This window comes from Lupinus angustifolius, chromosome LG04, assembly GCF_001865875.1.
Source record: "Lupinus angustifolius cultivar Tanjil chromosome LG04, LupAngTanjil_v1.0, whole genome shotgun sequence".
In the NCBI taxonomy this organism is placed as follows: domain Eukaryota; kingdom Viridiplantae; phylum Streptophyta; class Magnoliopsida; order Fabales; family Fabaceae; genus Lupinus; species Lupinus angustifolius.
The window spans coordinates 7557631-7563687 of NC_032012.1; positions in this window are offsets into that span (position 1 = coordinate 7557631).

Consider the following 6057-nt stretch of genomic DNA (forward strand, 5'->3'; position numbering starts at 1 on the left):
CGAGGTTACGACTCGTATTGCATCTTTCTTCTCATTTCGAGCTGAGAATCGGTCACGGTCATTTGTACTGCTTCTGCTATCTATTGAAGTGAGGAGAGGGTAAGCAATCAATGTTGACTCTTCGTCTATTAGTTCAACTTCGAATAAATCCAAACAATTTTTAACTTTCTTTTTAAATCTAACCAAATTAATTTTTAAAGAACTACGTAGTCTTGATTTCCCTATTGCACCCGAGGATACGTAGGAGCAATATGAACTTGTCAGATACAAATAAAAAAAATGAAAAAATATTTTGGTGAAGCGATTTAATTTAAATAAATTAAGGGTATTAAATTTATGCAATTAGTTAGGGTACCATTTTATTACGGGCGAACGAGGTGCTAATACCTTCCCCAATTCGTAATCGGCTCCCGATCCTGGATATCAAAAATCCAAAAGCCCAATATGATTGGGCTTTAAAGATTTTTATACATTTTTAACCATAAAATATAGTGGCGATTCTAAGAGATCGCGTAACCGAAAATCGGGGCGCGACAGCTGGCGACTCTGCTGGGGAGTATTTTTTTAAGAGGGTCAGGCCCAGTACCACTTTTTGCATGTTTGTTTTATACCCTTATGCCTTCTTTGTTTGTGAAAACTTGTGTATGCATCTTTATTTATGTTATTTATTTATTTTTCGAGTTAATTAATTATCTTGAACGTACTCACCTATTTCTTGTGCAGCTTTTGAGGGGCGGATTTATTTTATGGTCTATGTGCTTCCTCACACACTCACTTGGTACACTTGAGTTGCACACGCCCTACACCCGGGTGTTAGAGATTAAGATTAAGATAGGGGGACATTTTCTTTGCCGGTAAGTGACCTTGTGTCACATCGAGTATTGGCGTGATGAACCACCTAGATTGTTCCCATATATCATGAGTTGGCTGCATGGGGAGCCAGTCTCTTCTCGTAACTAGCTCATGATATATGGTTTCCATTCTTTTTAAGATTGGATGCAGTCTGATGATATTTAGAAGTCTAGAGCTTTATCGAGTCCAGTTTAGTCAAGACCTAGCATTCCACTAAGGGTTGCAGCTTTCAAAAAAAAAAAAACCTTCTAAGTATACCTTACATAGGACACTGGAAGCAAACCTTAATCCACTTTCCAGTTGCATCAATGTACACTATGAAACGTGATTTCCATCATTCCAAACTATTTTAAATATGTTAGTGAATTTTTTTTTATTAAACATGATTTATAACTTACCCCCTATGGGCCCAAATACCCTCGGGACATTTTTATATCAACAAAATTGGATTGTACTCTTTTATTAATTTCATTATTCTATATCAAACATTTTCATTTTATCCTTCATTACATATCATGCATCATTACATTTTATGTAACATCACAAATCATTATGTTCATGCATTCAAGTAACATTTTTTATCCTTAATAAACAGATTCCTTTTCAGAAAAGAGATCTGCGGTATAGTGAGACATGAAGGCTAATTCTCTTGTTATGGGTCAAAGCAGTAATTTATTGGTGAAAAGGGAATAAAAGCTGAGGTACAAGGAATAGATGTGAGCTGTTTGATAGAGTTGATTCCCCAGATCCCTCAAGAAATTCAGAATAAGTTCAACAAAGAGTATGGAAGGCTGATTGATCTACTCCTTATCACTGTTGATGCAGATACACTGAAAGTTATGGATGCCATGGTTTAGTATTGGAGTCCAACTTTGAGAGTATTTGAGTTTCCTAACTTAGATGCATCACCTACGATCGAAGAATATGAGGTTCTGCTGGATATTCAGGTAAGAGATAGAGAGAAAGTCTATTTGTTCACTGAGGCTCAGAATGTTACAGAAGACTTGATAGAGAGGCTCGTTGGGGTACGTCCGAGTTCGACTAACATCATCAAACAGGGGATGACCTTTGGGCTCAAATGGAAATTTTTTAAGAAACATATTAGTCAAACAGCGGAGCAAGGAAAATGGGAGTTGTTCAAACCAGCATTCGCCTTGACAGTCTATGACATGATCTTGTTCCCATTTGTCCATGACATGATCTTGTTCCCATTTTTCCATGACATGATCGATCAGGCGGCCATTGATGTGTTCACAAAGTTCAGGTCGTTTGGAACTAACCCAGTCCCATCCATCGTGGCAGAGACCCTACTATCGTTCCAAAGGTGTCATGAAAAGGGTCATTTCAAAATCTGATGTTGTACTCAACTGTTGTATGTGTGGATGATCATCAGATTCAAACACCATCAATATCCGGATTGGAGCAGACATCCCCTCTTAAGGTTCAGAAATATTGGGGTGAAACCAATGCAGTTGTTGGACTGGAAAAAGTTGTTTGACGAGGTTACTCCTAGGAACTTTGGTACAAAGACTCACTTTTATGAGAGATATTCATCAATCATGTATTCTTACAGGGAGTACCCAAATATGATATTAATGGGACCTCGAGGATGCATTTCCTTCACCCCCTTCACTCCAGCTCTGATACTTGGTCAGCTCAAATGGGGAATGACACCGGTACGACCCGAACAGCTACAGGGATTCTCCATATGGTACAAAAGCGAGGAGGCCACCAAAGAGAAATTGGACTCAATCAGAAATGCTTTAAAAATGATTCGTCTTTGTGGGCCAAATGAGTTGGGAGAACATCAAGTCTTTTACACCGAGGAATATAAGCTATGGCGCAGTGGAAGGCGAAATGGTCAGGCTGTCCCACCAATTGCCCAACCACAGAAACTACCTGGTCCATCTGAGAATGAGTTGTTGAAGGAACATATCAAGCTCTTAGAGGCTAAGCTAGAAGAAGCTAGAGACATACATGACAAGGATAATCTGGGTCTTGAAAAACTCAACAAAATCATCCCCAATATGAAGAAGGATCAAACAAGCCTTAAAAGGGACTATGCTGAAATGTGCTCTGAGTCGGGAAAGGTTCGCCTAATTCGGACAGTAAAAGAGAAAGATGCAGAAATAACTGACCATATCGATCGGTTGAAAGCGCAAAGTCATGCCACACGCAAGGCTGAAGCCAAAGCAAAGTCTATAGAACTTGAAATGGAGAAGATAAGACAGAGTGAAAGGCAAGCATGGTTTATTGTTAAAGACTATCAATTGATATTGGGTGAAGAATAACAGAAAGAAGATAACCTCAAAGCCAGCCTCAAAGCTTCAGAGAAAGCCTGCTATGATGCATTAACAGAAGCAAGTCAGCTATCAGAACAACTTCAAAAACTCAAAACTGCATATGATGAATTAGTGGCCAACCAGGAAAATTGGTCAGATAATTGGAAGGGAGTACTCGAAGAAAGTCAATGGGAGATAAACAAATGGGAAGGGAGATGCAGACAATTAGTTGATGGTCTCGGTGATTTTTCTGATGATTGGTTGAAGCTGTTCTACGAGGCTAGACAAGAGATGACTATGTACCCGGAAACAGAACTTCTTCCAGAAATGAAGGCATTTTTTGAAGCTTGTGGGGGAATAGCTAGGCAACTTAAGAAATGGCGGGTTGAGGCTACCAAAGAATTTTAGGAATAATGAGTAGGAAAATAAACAATAAACGAATTGTAATCCTTTGCTTGAAGTACTAATAAGATATCTTGTTTTCGCAACTCTTTATATCTATGTGTGCAAATGTAAAATTGACTCCCATTTACAAATAAATGTTATCTCCAAAAATGTTTAAAACGTCTTCTATTTAGATACAACCTTGGTTTAAAACTATATGTTTTCTCTAATGGTTGTCATCAAGTAACTGCATGCGACTTTGTTGGGCACGCCCTCAAATCACCATATGTAGGGCAAGACGTTTAATGCTAACAACCTCTAACAAGAGAACGAACAAAGATGCAATCGAGGTTAGAAACTTGAAGTTTCATTCTAAAATTGACTTCAACACAAAAATGAGACAATAGGGGCACGCCTCAGGGTCGACAGAATGCGGGTCGAAATGTCTTGCTATACCGATCCTCTATACGAAAAGGAATTTAAATTTTTTTTTGCATGCATCATTTTTTTGTTCATTTAAATAAAATGAAAATTTTCTCACCTAGGTATCATATAAAAATTGCTCCTAAGCATCCTTACCACATCAGACTGCAATCCAAGCTGATGACAGACCAAGAATCCAGTAGCATTGACAACCGGTCTGAGCTTGCCGAAATGAAAGCGCAAATAAGTCAGATGATGAAAATCATCCAGGATATGCAAAAGGCTCGAAGCTCAAAAGGAGATGCCACTGCATCAGGCGCCAAACCTTCACAATCCACACAAAAGGTGGGTCCCAAGACAGTTACTGGGGCCAACCGTCGTAAGGGTGTTATCATAAGGTATGAAGACACAACTGATGGTCAAGAGGAACAACAATCAGATGAGGAAGACGACGATGAGCAAGACGAAGATCCTACTCATGATCTTCCTCCTAAAAACAAGACCACAAGACACCAAGTTGAAGCTAAGATAAACGGGGGTACCCCAAACGAATCCTCAAGCCAAGAGAAGGCAGAGCAGGAACTTATAAAAGAGAGACTAAGGGTCATTGAGGGCACAAGCTTCCCTGATGTAAAAAATGCATTTGAGATGTGCCTCGTACCAGATGTAGTGTTTCCACCAAAGTATAAAACTCCTGAATTCGAGAAATATGACGCTACTTCCTGCTCGAAAAGTCATCTACATATATATGCTAGGAAGATGACAGCTCATCACGGAAATGACAAACTATTAATTCACTGTAGTGGCAGCCATGGGCTGGTACATCCGCTTGGAAAAGGCTCAGATTAAAACTTTCGTTGATTTATCCAATGCCTTCATGAAGCAGTATAAGTACAATGAGGACGCTTCTCCTGACAGGGCCCAGCTTCAAAGCATGGCCAAAAAGCAGAAGAAAGCTTTAAGGATTATACGCAACACTGGAGAGCTTTGGCGTCACAAGTCATACCCAAATTGGAGGAGGAAGAACAATTGTCTATCTTCATGGATACTTTGAAGGAGCCCTATTATGATTGTAACGCCCCGAAAAATACTTCTAAAAAACATTGCGGAAAATGGTTAAGTAACTCTGGGACATCACTTTAAGTAACTCGAATGCGGAAAATCAACTTATCGTTATCGAATGATAACTTAACATGATACACAATTTCCTGAATAATACGATGCATATAATCGTTTAAGTCATAGTTAGTTCATACAGACTAGGTCAGCAAAGGCGGAAACTACATCGCCACTAACATATACAAAATCAAAAGAAACACAGCCCCCACCAAAAACAAAAGGGGACATCGACTGGTCCACAAGATGACTCAAAAGATTCCAGGAATGTTGGACCCCTCACTCGTGTCCTCCTCCTCTTCCGAGTCAGACACGAGGTCGATCACCTCAACCGAGCTCTCTACATTGACGAGCTCAACGACCTCGTCCTCCTCTTCCTCCACTTCATTATGCCATAACCCAGCGGCATAATTATGAGGGGATGACATTCTCAAAACCGGAGACTACTTGCAGGGACCTCCTCCAAGAACCCGGCTCCTCTTGGCTCTACTAGATGACGGAGCATCCAAACAATCTGGCCACGTTCTATGACCGTGGGAGGGAACAGCGCCATCACTCCTGACTGGCGGGTATCGAAGTCCATCCTCTAGAGACATCAGCCTCTTTCGCGGCAAGGTGAATGAAGTGTCAATGTAAGTGTCGGGTTGAGGGATCATCATCGATGACCCGTTGTACACCATGTGCAACGACAGACCGCAGGGGCCTGTGAATGTATATCTGTGCCCGTCACAATTCCATTGTCCCATCGGGGACATCGTGAAGTGATAACCTCGAATTTGAGTGTTGTTGTTGGCTATCTGCATAGCAAATATATACAAAACGAGAACAATATAACAAAGAGAGTAAGACATCTAATGAACATAAATTCATTGACGGCGTGGACTTACTCAGAATATCACACTCAGACATAAAATATACTTTAACATATAGTTCATCATTTATCATTGACATCATGAAGAAATACATAACTTACCATTTATTCCAACATTACCAATATATC